We start from the raw sequence: 18,309 nt of genomic DNA, 5'->3' as shown, positions 1-18,309 counted from the left end.
TTTAGGAAAGAAAGATCTAGAACTGGTCTCCAAGCATTTTCTTTCTTTGGTACTAGAAATATCCTTGAATAAAAACATTTTCTCACATGGAAAGGAGGAACTGGTTCTATCACTGCCTGGGACAGCATGTAATGAAGGGCAGGTAGAAATAACATAGCCTGGTCTGGTGGATGACAGATTACCCCTGGAAAGGAGGAATTTCCACCCACTGCCATCTATAACCTTGATGAATGATCCTCAGAACTCATTTCTCTGAAACTATCTGCTGCCAAAGAGAAAAGTAGTGATTCAGACTTTCTGGAAGGTAAAAGGGTCTGTGGGTTGGAGGGTGAGCAAGGTCCCTTGTATAGTCATTCTGACTTGTTGTACTGCCCTTTGTTTTTGTTGGGTTTCAGAATAATTTTTGCAAACCTCTTTGCCATTTCTCTTTAAACTTCTCTTTACCTGCATTTTGTTGTGACAATTTTTTTTCCCAAAATTGGATGAGGGATTAGTGAACCCCTTACACATTTTGGAAAAAGAGGGCTGAAAATCTTAGAGTCCCTGTACCAATTTACCCCTTAAATTACATGTTGTGATCATCTCTACAGCAGAGAGGCCAAAACTAAAACTCTGTCCAAAGGAGAATTTAGAATCTCATTTTTAACATCATATGGGAGGTTCTGAGAGTGCAGCTAAGCAAACCTCCTCAAAACAGTACCAGTGTCCATAGCCCTGGAAGAAGTATCACCTGAATCATACACACATTGCAAACAATGAGTACTGACTTGTACAACAGAAGAAACTTATCTAAAGCAGATTTTCCACACACAGAGAAACCACAAACAAAACATTCCCCATACTTTCACAGTTTGTCAAAGTGAATAGGGATGTGGTGATGAACATCTTTAACATATGCGACTGGCAATTCAGAAGTCTGAAAACCAAAGTTGCAGAAGCAAGCGCTTTTCCCCATACATTTCAATAATCTTCCCATCCTTTAAAGAAAAAGTGGGATTGGAACTAACTAAATGTTTAGCAGCAGTTGGATTAACTAAAGCAATAGCTGCAGAGCCAGGTTTGGGAAGAGTGTATAAAAATTTAAAAGATTGAGGAATTTTATACATCCTTTCTGTCTTTTAGGGACAGCTGGCTGACTATCAGGAAAACTGCAGACAGTAACATGCACATCCTCCAAAGCTGATAGAACAAGGGGAAAAGGTAAAGATTCTGGAAATTCCTTCAGTTACAGCTCATAGTATTTTTGCTTCAGTGTTCTCCCCCTGAAAACACTGGGAAATGTTGGAAATAGTCTCAGAGAAAGAGAACCTCCCTCCCATCATGAGAATCAAAAACTAAGGTCTCTTCTTAGCCTGAATCAGAAATCTGTGGAGAAAACCTTGGATCTCTCCCTTCGTCTTCCTGTCCAGATTAAAATAGTGAATCTCTTCAGAAAAGGCGGTATCCCTCTTTATTTTAACAGCAACTAGTTTATAACAAGGATTAATAGCTTGGATTAAACCCTGAGCCAGACTCATTAAATTTCTGCTGTCACATGACATTTGAGGAAGAGTAGATACATATGTTTAGTTCTTTCTTTCTTTTTTGACAGGAAAAATAAGACAACAGTGTTATTTGTTTGAAAATATTTGTATTCATTTTCAAAAAGAAAAACATGTATACAGGTTATTTATGACAGTGAAGTATTTACAAATTATTTAAACAGGTTAGCTAAAAGCCGTAAACAGATATCAACATTAAAACCAAACTAAAGTATTTACAAGGGTGTCTATTATTGACATATAATTGACTTTCCATACAAATGTCACCAACAGTGTTATAAATGGCAGCAGCTGCTTCCACTGGGATGGGCAAACATTCTGTCACAACATGGAAACCTTCCCTGTTCTTTCTCACAGATCTAGCAAGAGTGGTTCTGTCATGATCACTGTGGGGACTCCAATAGTTGCATAGGATGTGCATAACCCCCAGTACATTGTGGCTGCAGGTGCTATGCCTCTGGCCTGAGGTGTAACTGCTGGCCAGAGTAGAGGCATCCACTTGTGTCTGAGTCAAATTGCTAGCCTGCTGTGCTGGCAAAGGCTGTTTGCTTAACTTTTTTTCTTTTTCTAACTGAAAGAAGGACTAACTGTAGAACCAACTGTTTATTTCATGGTCAGGCCATAAATAGTGCCTCTTTTCTAGGAAAACAAGCAGCAAAATCTGGTAAAAAAGTAAAAACTTTAAAAGTAAGTTTTCACAGTAAAACACAATGAAAAACACTTTAAAACACTTAGCCAACCCCCAAAAGTAAAATAAACTGAAATTTCCACAGAAAAAAAAACTTTTTAATACTTTAAACAAATTTTAAACTGACATGAAAAAAGTGTTATTGTTTAAAACTAAAATACAGTCTTGTGACAGCCTGTTAAAACACAAACTCATATCTTTAAAATAATGTTCCTGAACAAGAAATAATTACCAAACAAAACAACTTTTTTTTTTTAAATGGAATTTTTTCCCCAAAAAGGAACTCATCTTCCCAGCAAAGGAACAGCACAAGCCAGTCATTGATACTCAAAAACCTCGGAGAAGCATAATCTTCAGCGGCAGGAAAGCTCTGAAGGGCTTGACACCCAAACCTGTCTTTTTAGTTAACTCACCTGGAGCTGTCTGATAGCTTGAGTGCATGGAATGTGCTCTGAAGTTCTGGAAGCTGATCAACTGTCAAGATATAACTGATATAGCTAAGGCTACAGCAGCAGTGATCAATATGATGCACATGGACTATTATTTTCTTAGTCATACACTTAATTGGAATGTGAAATATAAGAATGATGGTTTTTATCTATTTATTTCTTTTATTTCATTTTTACACAAAATTATTAAAAGCTATTTTGGAAATGTTCTTTGTTTTCAGTGCATGTAGTTTTCCATATGTCACTATATAGTAGAAATCTATTACCAACAAACAAAAACATCCCACATTAAAGTTCAAGGGGCATATTTAGAGTTTCTTAACAACTTATAGTTACTGTGGAGAGATGGCTGTTGGAAACTGAGCTGCTTTCTTATCAGACCAGTTAAATTATTTCAGATATACAAGTTGAAAGTAAAATAAACCACTGTTTTGAATACCAGTCATTGTAATTATGAGCTGCCTGTTTTATGAACCTTAACTTTTTATAAAATATTTTGTAAAAGGGATGTCCAAAGGGTCTTTTTATTTAAATGCCAATTAGAAACATTTAAATATGCAAAGTGATGTGCATGTAAAATTCTGGTGAGAAAAAAAAAAACAATGCTGCTGATATGAATCTGTATGAGTTTATGGAAGTAGCCTAGACATCTACAGACTGCATACAAAGTTTTCATCCACTAAATTAATCTCTTACAACATGACGTGTATTAAGAAGGTGTGGTGGTATGTTACAGTTATTGCATGGAATCCGAGTCAAGATTGCACTACAATCAATGTTGTCTAGCATACTTGTCAATCATTGACATATGTTCATATATACATAGGTATACAGTAGGCTAACAGACACTAATCCCTTTATAAGCCTAGTGGTGCAACCCAAATGTCACCCGCAAGTTTTATGTTTTAGACATTTATGTACAGTGGGTGCATTTGGTTATGACATGGTTTACTAGCTGCCTCTGCCCATCAGATAGATACACAGGTGCCAAACACGTGGTGAACTTATGATTTCTTATCCAATGGTCCATGTTATGCTTAAATTGGGTTAGAGAGGGACTTTGTTTTATGTGGATGGTACCACAACCAAAGTCATAGATCATCTCCATAGTACCGCTGATATCTTTGTGCCCCATTATTTACTCATCTTGCAGTGAGAACCAACTCTGCTCTCTCATTATGTCTCCCTACTAATACAATGTCTTTCTTTCTATTTGTTTCACAGGCTGGTTCACTGATCAATAGTGATCAATTTCAGACTCAGTTTGGGTGAAATGCAAAAATATTTCACACACAAAAAAAATGCAGAAATGTAAGCAATAACAGAATAGCTCAGTGTAACTACATTCCAGTGAGTAAGCACAGTGCAATATACAATATAAAATACATACATTAGATTCTAAAGTGGGTCAGTATTCAATGAGTCATGAGACAGGAGAAGAGTATGTAATAGTTTTTACAAAAAAGGTGTCACAATGTAGCCTGTCAAGTGCATCCCATTTGGTCAAGGGATATGCCTGTTCAAACCCTTGCAAGAAAGATGAGATGCTTCACTGTTAATGATACATTTTAACAAGAGCTTCACTGTTAATGATACATTTTAACAAGAATATCATTTATTTTGCTGTACTGTTACTCTTAACTGAGTTTTTTCTCTCTGCATATCATAGCTGGATTTTTTTCCTCATTTTCTTAACATTGTTTGAGAAATGTAGGAGAATGCTGATACTTGATTATTAAACTACAGTACAAAGTTACCATTTGACAATGTAATGAAATATGTGAAAAATAATACTCTCACAAGGACTGGGAATTCTTGACTAGTTACCATCATACTTTCAACTAATAATGCTTTTGGGGGGATACTTTAACTTGCAGTTTGATACCATGTTCCTTTTTAGGCTTCCAAACCATTTCTAGTGTTCCCCACAGGTAGAAAATACTTTTTAACCATTCAATAATGTGTTATGTTGCATCCAAATTATATAGTATCTTAATAAATTACAAGACGACATTAACCTCTAAACATTGGAATTTCTTTATTAAAGGTCTCTCTCCTTGTTACACACAAGCTGAGAAAGCTAAAATATTATTCTCAGTTAAATATACATCTTGGAGTCAATGCTGGAGAATTTATACTTGGAAGTTTCTCCACAGAGCTTTTTTAACTCCAGATAAAATAGGAAAATTTAATAAAACTGAAAACATTAAACGCTGGAGATGTTCAGAACAGTGTAAAGCAGACCGGTGTCACATTTTTTTTATGAATGCACCAAATTAACTCAGTACTAGGAAAATGTTGATAATTTCATTAAAGCATTATTTACTGACACCTTTTCATTGACTTAAACTATTGTCTTTCTTAATGTGAATGAGGGCTACATTTTGAATAAAAATAATTCTTATTTCTTATGGACTATCCTAGCTATAGCTAGGAAATGTATCACTCAGAGGTGGAGTTCTGTTAACTCTCCAAGCTTTCAAGATTTCCTGACCTTGTTAAAAGAAGAAATATCCAAAGAAACCAGAATTAAAGAGACCAGACTGCATCTGAAGATTTTCCTCAACTATCTTTGGATAAAGGTTTCATCACTTATTTAGACATTCCAAATGGATATTAATTCTTTCTAAACTTATTTTTCTCTCTTTTGTATAAATGTTTATTTTATTTGTTTGACATTTTATATTCATTTCAGGCCTTGGCATAGGGTCTATACTGAATGTTCGAACATTCAAAATTTTGAATCTCATATGGTTGACACCATTGATCGGATTTTCGAATGTTTGAATGTTGTAATGGAGATCATGGAGATCATACAGCATGGAATGGGAAGATTTCACTCTTCTGCACTGTAGTGCAATCTTGGAGTCCATATAGTTAAAGAGCGGGGGATGTGGCGGGCCCAGCCCCTCACATGGGGGGTGCAGAGTGGGCCTTCCCCTCTGCGTGTTCAGGTAGGTGTTTTGTGTAATTTATTTTGTTTTATTAGATTCTTTATTAGATTATTATCTTTGTATTATTATTATTATTATTAGATTATTATTATCTTTATTAGATATTCAAACTTTTGAGATTTCGATCATATGGTGTCGACCATATGGTAGTCAAACTTTCAAACATTCGATTATCTAATATTGACCCTTTGTATATATTGTAAATAGTTACTGTTTTTTATATCTGAACATATATTTTTAAAGCATTTATTCTATTGTTATTGGGTCTTTTTTTGTTGTTGAGAAAACAATTTTCGATAAATGTATTTGATCAAAAAATGTGTTATGCATTACTAATGCATATCTGTTACCCCACTATACACGAGGGAAGGTTTCTTTCAAGTTTGTCCACACTCCCTCTACTGTTGGAACCTCAACAAGTTGTTTTTCTTGTGGATTGTCCTATAAACAGAATAAACATTTGTTGGCAGTTTCCTGACAAATTCGTTAAGATGTCACAGTCTGAATTTTACTATGTGATACAAGGCGTTTACTTTTAGACGTGCCAGGTTATTGTAATTAAGCTTAATCAGTTTCTTGGCCATTATTATAAAATAGCTTATTTTCTTTAACATTCTTGTAGTGCAGCTTTACAGCCATTTGTCTCCGTTAAATTGTTTAACTTTTAATTTAGCCAAAACATTATGCTTCTGTTTTTGTCTTTATTTTATTATTGCCTTTATTTTTATTTTTCCTTTGTTGTTTTGTTTCTTTACATTTGCATTCATTTTTTATGGTATGTTGCCTTCAGCAGTGGATGTGGTGCTGCACCGGCAAACACACCCTTCACCTGACAAGCTAGCACCTACTGGGTCTCCAGGCTACCTTTTTGCAGGGTGACATAGGTCATTAAGCAGTGGGGATGACCTGGAAATTCTCCCTGTTGAGCTCTGGTGGTCTGTCACCTAAAGATGGTGCAAGCCATTTGGTGGGTATCACTGGGAGGGATCCTAACATGTTTACCACATGAAGGTGGAAGGCCTGGTGAGTGCACTGATGAACAAGTGGGTGGAACATCCATATCTGCAGCTTGGACTGTGTCTTCCTGTGACTGGCAGAGTCACACTTCAGGCTAATAGTGGCAGGGCCCAGCTATGATGCTGCTCACAGAGATGACTCACCTCAGGTTGGGTGCCACACTATGCACCATGTGACCTCACCCAATCCCCTCACATGATGTTCCCTTTCCTTATATTTCATTTTCCTTTGCAATATATAGGCCAATCCTCACTATCACCAATTCTCCTCTTCCTGTCTGTGTCTGTGTCACTCCTTTGTGTTACCTTCCAAATTTGCATCAGCTGTTTCCATTCAGTCTTTTGTATTGGTTTAACTGTTCATGCTGCCATCAATATACCTTCTTTTTTACCCAGACCTTCCCCATAATTCCTTTCCCTGATACCTTTCTTAGCAATATAATCAAATAGAAATTTGTCCCATGTAAAAATATACACTATAGTCTCCATCACACTACTATTCTTCCTTTCACGTCACCTTTCTGTATATTCTTGCACTTGTTCTCCCCCATTTCTTACTGTGATACAAACCAGTTTCCTTCCTTGTTATGATATAGACATGACAGGGGTTTTGCTATGTATCTCTTATTGGGTTCTCACGTGTGGTAGCAGTCATGTGTCTTTGCATGTATGAATGCCCTCCATTACAATCACACTGTGTGACATTGTTCTGGTTGTTGCACATGCCACTGGATTTTTGTCAGTGAAGTACCTACTTATTCAGACCCTGTCATTCACATTACACATACTACTTAGCTATGTAGTATTGAGCTGTTTGCGTAAATTATTTTTCTGAATCTCAATCATTGTATTTATACAGTTTAAATGAATAATGTAAAATATTTGTTGTTATAGTACTGAATTTGAGATTGTTCTGCCTCATTTATTGTGCATAATGACTGATTGACTAACTTTCTTAACATGTTATGAGCTGGTGATCTGAATTCATTAAACAAAGTAAATGGTCATCAGCAAATAATAAAAGTTTATTTTGTGTACCTGATGAAATAAGTTCATCAGTCGATGTCTGCGTGACTGCCTGAACAAGGTCCCATTAACGAACATCAAAGCAAAGCAAATATGCTGGGAACTGTGCCATGTACTTCTAGTTAACTGTAAAGTCATTGATTGTAGTTTGATAGTACCTAGAATGTTAAGTATTGTTTCTAACAAGGTAACAGGAAAGATAAGTAATGCAATGTTAGAGAAAAGTCCAGCTAAATCCAGCACCTTTTGACATCCATAATGAGTACTGATAAAGGAGCTTTGTCTTTCATTATTCTTATCTAACATAAGCTTTAATGGTATCCCGAGACTGTTTGTTTATCTATAAAATATATGGTGGCCACCTAAAACATTTCAAAAGAAATAGGGATTCTTTTGTGCAAGCACTCGGAGAAGTTTCTAACCTGTATTTAGAACTGGCAAGTGAAAAAGAAAAGGAAACTGGGTAATGTGCAACAGAAATACAGTTTATTTGTTGAAAATGTTTGCTGTTAATGTTTCAATATATATATAAAACTGTTTATTTTATTTTGCTTTAATAGCATGTGTTAACCAGGGCACAACACTGATCTCCATGGATTGATCTCTGTGAACCTTTAAAGTCCAATATTTAAAAGTATAATCTTTTTCTAAAGCCAAATTATATTTATCTCTGTGTTAGCAAAGGGTAGGGTAGCCTTTGGATAATGCAAATTAATTAAACAAAACAGAGATATTTCAGGATAATATAAGTCAACAGAAGGATGTTGATTCTGAAAAAAATGCTACATATATTTTTAACTGCTACATTTTTGAGGAAGATTCAACTTCCCAAGCCATGTGGTGAGGGGAATGAAATGCCAGGCATTATTCAAGAAATTTCAGATGTAGTAGAAAATTGTAGCAGTGGAAAAGCATCAGGTCCTGACCATGTGGACATTGCAGGGGTCTATATCACATAGTCAAAGTGTCAAAACTTCGACTATGTAAACATCGAACCCAAAAGTTTGAAAACTGAATACTCCAAACACTCAGAACAGCGATTGGGAAAAAAATTACTGTTCTGGTACAAAACTCGGAAACACACAAACACTAAATACTGTTTCTTATGTGGAGGGCTTCTCCCACCACACCCCCCAATGTGGGGTGCTGTGCTCCCCACAACTCCCTACTTAAATATACCAACTCCGAGATCGTACCACAGTGCAGGAAATAGCAAAGCCACAGAACAGACCCACCGAATTCTTTCCCTGGGAAATAATTCGATGTTCCGCGGCTTCATTATTTTCAGACTTCGAACTTCACAGTTTGAAGTTTTGGCATTCGGACTTCTGATATACATCCACATTGCAGCACTGATATTGTCACATGGTATTATAGTCCTGCAGCTGCTTCAAGTTTTTTGAGAGTCTGGATGCGTCGGACCATCTCCCATATTCTAGTAGTTTGATCACTATTCTGCTTTCTTCCAAAAGGGGTGACTACTTTAGTACCTCTTGTAATTATATCCTCATTTCATTGCTGTGTATTAAAATTCAGATTTTTTTTTAATCAAACGTTTGACCAGAAGGATTGTTCCTAACACTTCACATAGTATACAATGTCAAAAATCATAGAGGTGCAATTAGTCATAGATGCCTAACTTAGATCATGGTTTATTATGGCCAAAAATCCAACAAAACCCAGCACTCAAAGTCCATGAGCCAAAATAAATGCATATTTATTTAAACCAACCTATGATACTTTACCGGAAGTTACATTTCTTGCCTGTTTTGAATCGGGATCTGTGCAGATGTTCGAAGTTTCGCTTCTTCGAACCCACTTCACCGAGTCCACTTGTTCGAAGTAGTGAAACTTTGAACATTGACTTCGGCAGTCACACTGCAGTGCGGAATGGGAATATTCCCTTTTCCCTGCTGTAGTACGATCTCGGAGTTGGTATATTTAAGTAGGGGAGTGTGGGGGTGCAGGGGGCTTGCTCTCCTGCAAAAACATGTTTTAGTGTTTTGTTTTGTTTTTTTGGGTCACCAAGGGAACTAGACTTCGGTGAAAGTGCACTTTCGTTGAAGTGAACTTTCACTGAAGTGCGGGTCTCCTGCTCTATTTCGAAGAAGTGTTCTTTTGATGTAGAGCAGTAGACCCTTTGAATCACTTGGTTGGCAGACGAGTTTTGGCTGAACTATTGTGGAACATTTACTGCAATTTTAATAATCTTTTATGACTGCTGGCCAATGTAAGTCAAATACAATTTTTATTTAAATGTTTTTTGTCTGCTATCTTGCATTAGCTTCAGCTGTTTCCACTATATAAAATACAGTGATAGATTCCTGGCTGGATTGGTTTGATGTGCTGTATTTTCACAATGGCTGCCACTAATCCTGCTAACTGTGACTATTTCTCCATGGTTATTATTTTCCATCATTCAGCATCAATAGTCCTTACAATGATTTGTTGAACTTGGCAGTAGTTGGATTATTTTTTTACTGTTGTTCCATGTGCATTTTACAGTGACAATATTATGAGGCTCTTCGAAGGCATATAGACCGAGTGGTCCCTTCTGACATTATATTGGTTTTGTTTATGAATTTACAGATTATTTGAGCTGTTAACACATGAGGTTTCATTCATTTTTGGACATTCAATGGTTATGATGTTCATGCATATTAAATAGTTTATTTATTTTTTTTTAATGTGTTTTGCTGATTAATTTCCATAATCTGATTCATACAAATTATTTTTGTAACCTAATTTAATTTAGTATATATTCAAGTTATATTTTGTGTTTTTGATGTTATACATTTTTCATTATGAATCTCATCCAGATTATTCAAGGTTTAGCAGCAGATAAAGATGATGTGGCTGTTTTTGAAGCATCTCGGAGCCTGTTTTCAAACATCAAATATATCTACTGCTTCTTTTTATCCTGACATTTTTCAGCAAATGTCTGTCACTTTGAAAGAATTAAGGTCTAATGTATGGCACCTTAGATTATTTAAGGCTTATCATAGAAAAGGCATTACTCCCAGAGGGCTCAGGGTGCACATACAACCTTATGTTAAAGGGATGGATGAGGCCTTACACTGGGATTGGCAAACAGCACAACAAGCAGCTTCTACAGTATGTTATTTGTTACGACTCTAATATTGTTCTTTGAACATAAAATTGATTATCTGATTGACACTATATCTACTTTATGTAATCTGGCTAAACCATTTGAACAACAAAACACTTACAGGCAACTCATTATAAACTTAACTAAGGATCTCATTTTAACGGAGAAGGAGCTTAAGTCCTGGATGCTTAAAAAATTTCAGTGGGACACTAGAGATTATGAACATGGGAAACAATTTCAAATTCAAAAGGATGCCAAATTTGTAGACAAAAAGGGAACACTCTGGAGTCCCTTTATAAAAGAGAGAAAGAAGTCAATATTCAAATCTAGTGACAGGCAAACTGATACTTTAGCAGATGATTTTTCATTGGCTGCTGATACTGAGGGGACCATTCTACTAGATCACCTAGGACTAAAAAGAAAAATAATATTGCCCCTTTAGAAGAGGCAGGTGGGCTGGACTAAAGCACCATAAGTGGAGTCTCCACACTGGATACATTATTATAGTTGATGGTGCCAAGTAGGAACTTTCAAAATGTGCATAATATTTCTGCTACACAATTTTCTGTTATTGAGAATGAATTGTTAAATAAAGGTTTGGGATTTGTTCACAGTTATTTGGATTTGGAAGAAACATCTGTGCAGGATATCAATTCTTTTTGCAGAATATTGAATTTAAAGTTATTTTTTATGATAAAGCTAATGCTGAACAAGAAAATTGGGTGTTTAAGTTTACACCATCTACCTTTTCACCTCCCATGAACAAGTATGTGGAAGTGTTTCAACAACAGCTAATTTATGATTTACATTTTTCTTATAATTCTTATAAGAAAATTAAGAATAATAATTTAACTAAGGATGAACATCAGGCCCTTAAATGTTTGAGTAACAACAAACAACTAGTCATCAATTCTGCTGACAAAGTGGGTTCTGTGGTAGTTTGGGACTGGTCCATGTACTTTTCCAAGGCCAAAAAACAACTGACACACCATCGGTTTTATCAGCAGATGTTTTTGATCCCACACTCCAATTTAAATTTGAAATTGATTGACTTTTGGAATTAGCCTTAGAGGAAGGCATTATTTCCAAGAATACAGTCTATCAATTAACAGTTTCATATCCCCCGAAGCAATATTTTTATTTATTACCTAAAATTAACAAGGATTTATGGCAAACACCAGGATGACCTATAGTTTAAGGGAGGGGATCATTAACTGAGCCAGCATCTTCCTTTTTATCTCAACATCTTAAGCCATTGCTTAGTTTAATGAGATCATTAATCCAAGATATGAAGGATTTTCTTAATATTATATTGGACACCCAACTTGAAAAAAGGATGGTATCTTTGTACGTTAGATGTTACAGCCCTATACACTAATATTCTGCATTGGGTGGGTTTGCTAGCCTTGGAGTATTGGTTAAACAGGGCTGCTATTTACAGTTCTGGTTTTAATACCTTCTTGCTTTGCTTAACAGAGCATGTATTAACTAAAAATGTTTTCTACTTCAAGGATAAATGTTATTCACAGCTGAAATGTACAGCTATGGGGGCTTCTTTTGCTCCCATTTAGGCTGAGTTATTCATGGGCTACATTGAATAACAGGTCATTTATGGTAACAACTGTGAAGATTGGGGAGATATGGGCGAAGGCTGCCAGCCTAGTCAAATAGAATTTGATATATAATTCTGACATTTGTAAATAAATGCAAAATACAAGCATGTTTTCTTGAATGTAAAAGAATATTGTGAAATGCAAAACTGCAAAATATGTGACAACATTGCACTCTACTGGCCCAGTGAAGCATGTTGTACCCTTTCATGTTAGAATTCGGCTCCAGGGTCACTGGATGAAGATTTCATGCCCATTGTTTTAAGGCTAAAGTTTATGACCAGAATTTAGATGTGGAATGTGCTTTGTTGCTCTGATTTCTTTTAGAATATACATGTGAAATGTCTTCTATTGTTGTACGTTTCTATGCAGGTGTTAGGTTGCTAAATAATGCAATTTGTGGCCTGAGTACTCAGACCAGGTGTTAAGATGATGCAGTATGAATACTGGGAAAAACTAAGTGTCAAAAATTATGTAACTTTGGGAAGGCCTTAGATACATGTCTGTGAGTAATGTTTAAATACTATTTCCCACAAGAGACTTAAAGCATTTTGACTTTAGACATCTAACTTATCAGCACTCTGCCTTATGTTCACATGTACATTTTAGCACTGTGATTTCTTGTAGGAATAGTTAAAGCTAGTAAATATTAATTAGGTATTTTTCTTTGAAATCAGACCTGTTCTACTGTATTATTTTAAGTTTCTATGTGATCTCTGAACTCTTAGATATCTCTGTGGTGTAGTAGTTTTGTCTTGTGTTTTAATTATTTATTATTAAATATTTTTAAAACCTTCTACCTGTAGCTGATTTGTGTAGAGGTAATCTCTAGAGTACATTGCATATTTATAGAGGTTATTTTAATAGGCCACTCTAAAGTAAGCCTTGACTGTTAGTCATACTACCATTGGATATTAATATTGCACAGTAATAATTGGACATCCTTTTAAGGGCCATTTAGTAGCTGATATTATTAACTGGGTGTTGGCAGTAATTATATACCGTATAGTCTGGGTAAAGGGGCACAGTTGGAGAAACTGTTTTAGCCTTTCCCAGGAGTGTCTGTGAAGTTGCATAAATACTTATCTCAAAGTATGTGTGTGTGTGTGTGTGTGTGTGTGTGTGTGTGTGTGTGTGTGTGTGTGTGTGTGTGTGCGTGTGTTCTGTCAGTTACTTGGTAGGGACAAGAAGCACTGGTTGAACAGAGAGGGTGCTGGAGGTTTTAGCTTGCCCAGTTAGGTTGAGGCCTGGACCTTATAGCTGTGCCAGTGGGGAGTCTTATTGGGGACCTGGTGAGCAAGGGAGCAACCAGCCCCAGACTGACTGTGATCTCTGTGTGCACTTAAGGGAAATTGTACTTTACTGTGTGTATTGGTTGTCCTTTCCTCTTCTATGAGACGACCTTCCTGGTGTTATTGGTGAGGATTGAGGCTCCTTGATTGCTGGGCCAGGGCACGGTCGTCACAAGTGTTTGGCAGTGGTGGGATCTACTTCACATACTAATTGGCTTGTAGTGTTGTGGGTAGAGTGGATTCCTGTAGCTTATGTACAGTGATCTCTAAAAGTGTTTTGTACTCTAAAACAGCCACGCAGTGTATACTCAGAGTTCAGATCACAATTGTTTTATTTCTTTTTTTAGCTTAGTGTTAGTCAGGGTGAGCAGGTAGCATGTCAGCAGAAGAGTATGGAAAGCTGACAAGGAGCCAGCTGGTGAAGATGTGCCAGGCTAGGGGACTGGTGCATCGATACCTGACTAAAACAGACCCGATTGAAGCCTTGGTTACAGCTGCATCAGAAAACAGCAGCCTGGAGGACAATCAGACTGACGGTGGAGTTACAATATCCTCGGAAAATGGACAGCTCAACCTTTCTGCAGTGGACTTAAAAATCCAGCTGGAGCTAAGGAGACTTGAGTTGGAGGCTAGGCATATGGAACTAGAAGCAGCCAAGAAAATGAGGAGTCTACAAGCTGAGGAAAATGAATGGCAAAGGAGGCATGAGAGGGAAATGCTGACTGTTCGCCAGAGTCATGAAGGTAATGGGGAAGGTGGAAACTGGACCCCAGAAGGGCAAAAGGTCAGTAAATTTCTTCCACAGTTTAAATGGGGGGGGGATAATTTTGATAGCTTCATTCATATGTTTGAGCGGGTATGTAAACAGTATGAATTTGACCAAAGGCTCTGGGTACAGTTCCTGACCCCCTTACTCTATGGTAAAGCTGTAACTTCTTTAGCAAAAATGCATGACCTTGACTGTTTTGATTATACTGGTATAAAAAGACATTTGTTAGAAAGCTAACACATGAAATGTATAGGAAAACGTTTTGTGAGCATAGAAGCAAGGCAGATGAAAATGTATGTGAATATGTTGCTGAACTGAGAACTTATTTTCATAGCTGGGTGAGTGGATGTCAGATTACCACTTTTGAAGGGCTGGCAGACCTTTTGGTAAGTCAACAGGCCCTTAGCACTTTGCCTCAGGACATGCGGATCTGGTTAGCTGATAAACAGTGTGTTACTTTAGAAGAGTTGGGGAAGAAGGGAGACCTATACCTAGCAAGCAGGGCAGCCCTGCACAGGAAAGGGACCCTCAGTACTACTCATGGTTCTAAAGAAACCCATGGTGGACAGCACAGACTGCCCCAACAGAATCCACCAGTAGCAGGGGAAGCCACTAGTCCAGGTACATGTCCAGGAGCTATGTTTTGAATGCAACCAGTGAGGCCATGTGGCATACAGATGTCCTGAGAGGGAAGGATTTGGATGAGGCAGTACTATGTACTTATGCAGTTACATGGAGTGGGGCTAGGAGACAAGCATGTGGGTCTGGTAGACTGGGGGAGACCCAGACAGACTGCATACTTGCAGCCAGAACTGCTGAGATGGTTACTTCACGGAGTGAGCTACGCTGTAACAGTGAGACTGAATGTGAGCCACATATGCTTGTGGGTACTGATGTTCCCTTGGACAGGGTAACTGTAAGGGTAGAGGTGAGTAGTAGTATCCAGGCTGACAGTGAGGCACCACTATCAGAGGATGCCAGACTTCCTGTAGAAGGGGAGCTGGGAAGGGTTACAAGGAGAGTCTTGAGACAGGCTCTGCTCTCAGACCCTACATTGCAAGGTCTGAGGCAGGTAGCTAGAGAGGCACCTGATTCTCAAGGGAAGGGGGAATCTGTATACTGGAACAAAGGGTTACTGTACAGAGAGTGGACCCCTGAGGGACGGCTAGAAGGTGAGAGAGTACAGCAGTTGGTAGTGCCTAGAGCTTACTGTCTGGCGCTTCTAGCCATAGCCCATGATATTCCCTTTGCAGGTCGTATAGGCATAAAACGTACAAAGAAGCGTATTATGCAAAACTGGCCTGGAATTTCCAGAGATGTAACAGGGTACTGCAGCACCTGTGTGCAGTGCCAAAAGGTAGGCAATGCAGGAGACAAGGTGAGAGCTCCTTTGATGCCTTTGCCTGTGATTGAGGAGCCATTTCAAAGGGTAGCTATGGATATTGTGGGTCCTCTGAGTACCCCAGGTTCCACAGGGAAAAAGGATATCCTAGTGATTTTAGATTATGCTACACAATACCCTGAGGCAGTGGCTTTGTCCTCCATTGAGGCAGAGAAGGTGGCAAATGCTTTGCTAGAGATTTTCAGCAGGGTAGGTTTCCCAAAGGAAATACTGACAGAGGTGCCAATTTTATGTCAGACCTGCTGGCTTGTCTGTTGAAGTCCTGTGGGGTGAAACACATGAAGACCACCCCCTACCATCCCCAGACTAATGGTCTTGTTGAGAGGTTAAACTTTACAATCAAGTCCATGCTACGGGCATTTGCAGATCAGTTTAAGAAGGAGTGGGACAAATATTTGATCTATCTGTTGTTTGCTTACAGAGAGGTTCCCCAGGAATCCACAGGTTTTTCACCATTTGAGTTGCTGTTTGGGCATAGGGTGAGGGGACCTCTAGCTTTAGGCCTTCAGGTACTGCCCCACACGTGAAGGACATATGTGCTGGAAACATACCACAAGTTCTGATTAAGTCAGCCTGTGGTTTCTGATGAAAGTGCTTAACTGTTGTAGTTTCCCAAATAAAGGTTTTTGAGTACAGGACTGTCAGTGTTTTTTTTTTTTTGTATTTCTGTCAAGTTTTCTGTTGGTTCTTGATTTTGTGCTTGTTACTACCTCTAGATTTAATTTGAGATTAGTGAGAAGGTGAGTGTGAGTTTCACAAGGAGTCTGTTGTGGCATACTTCCTAACCCTCAGGACAAGGCTCAGGGAACTCATGGGCTTGGCCTAGGAGAACCTGGCAGAAGCCCAACAACAGAAAAAGGTGTGGTATGACAGGAATGCTCGAGCTAGAGAGTATGCTGTAGGGCAGCAGGTGATGGTTCTCATTCCTGTCAAGCACAACAAGTTGCAAGCAGCTTGGGAGGGACCCTACAAGGTGATAAGAAAGGTATGTGGTATTCACTACATGATGGAAGTGTTAGGCAGATGACAGGGGCACAAATTGTACCATGTTAACATGTTGAAACCTTACGATGATAGGGAGGCCTTTGTGCTGAGCATTTGCAGTGGATTGCAGGAGGAGTCTGAGGGAGATCTGGGGACTGATCTCTTCAGTGAGGCCCGGGCTGACACCTTGGTGGAAGGGGTAGCAATGTCCCAGCAGCTATCTCTTACACAGGTTTGAGAAATACAAGCAGTGTTGCAGGAGTTTAGGGGCATGTTCACCGGGAAACTATGGAGCACCCACCTGATGCAGCACCAGGTGGATACAGGACCCCAAAGGCCTATCAGGCAGGCCCCTTATAGGGTGCCTGAGAGAGTCAAACAGACTCTGAGGAAGGAGGTACAGGAAATGTTGGAACTAAAGGTGATTCAAGAGTCCAACAGTCCCTGGACCTCACCAGTGCTACTGGTGCCAAAGAAGGATGGCAGCACCAGGCTCTGTGTGGATTACAAGAAATTAAATAGTCACACAGAGTCAGATGCTTACTCCATGCCTAGGACGGATGAGGCCCTAGAGAAGCTGGGTGGGGCTAAGTAACTTACAACCATTGATCTTACCAAGGGTTACTGGCAGGTGCCCTTGACTCCCAGTGCTAGAGAGAAGTCAGCCTTTGTGACTCCTTGTGGCTTTTATGAGTTCACAAAGATGCCCTTTAGGATGAAGAATGCCCCAGCGACTTTCCAGAGGCTGGTAGATCATATCTTAGCAGAAGCAGGAGGGTTTGCCCTTGCTTACATGGATGATATTGCTATCTACAGCCATTCCTGGCAAGAGCACCTTCAGCATATCAGGGAGGTGCTGGGCAGATGACAGAGGGCAGGGTTGTCCATTAAGCTGAGCAAATGTCAGGTGGGTATGGCAGAGGTCTCCTACCTAGGACATAGAGTGGGGAGTGGTAAGATAAGGCCAGAACTGGCCAAAGCGGAAGCTATTCAGGCATGGCCTGCACCTGTTACCAAAAAGCAGGTGAGGGCATTCTTGGGGACAGCAGGGTACTACAAAAATTTCGTTCCCAATTATAGTACTATAGCTGCTCCTTTCACAGACCTGACAAGGAAGAGCAAGCCAGATAAGGTAGTGTTGACCCCAGCATGTGAGCAGGCATTTCAGAAGCTTAAGGAAGCTTTGGGAGGAACCCCTGTGTTAGCCAGTCAAGACTACAGCAAAGACTTTGTTGTGCAGGTGGATGCTTCAAACTATGGGGTGGGGCTGTACTTAGCTAGATTTCTTCAGAGGGTGAAGAGCACCCAGTGGTTTATCTCAGTCATAGGCTCCTACCCAGGGAGCAATACTATGCAGCGGTAGAAAAGGAATGTCTAGCCATAGCGTGGGCACTGCAAAAACTTCATCCTTATCTGTATGGAAGAAAATTCACTGTGATGACAGACCATAACCCTCTAACATGGTTAAA

Source organism: Protopterus annectens, chromosome 6.part0 (genome assembly GCF_019279795.1).
Source record: "Protopterus annectens isolate FY-2018-M chromosome 6.part0, PAN1.0, whole genome shotgun sequence".
In the NCBI taxonomy this organism is placed as follows: domain Eukaryota; kingdom Metazoa; phylum Chordata; order Ceratodontiformes; family Protopteridae; genus Protopterus; species Protopterus annectens.
This window is presented reverse-complemented; position numbering follows the sequence as displayed.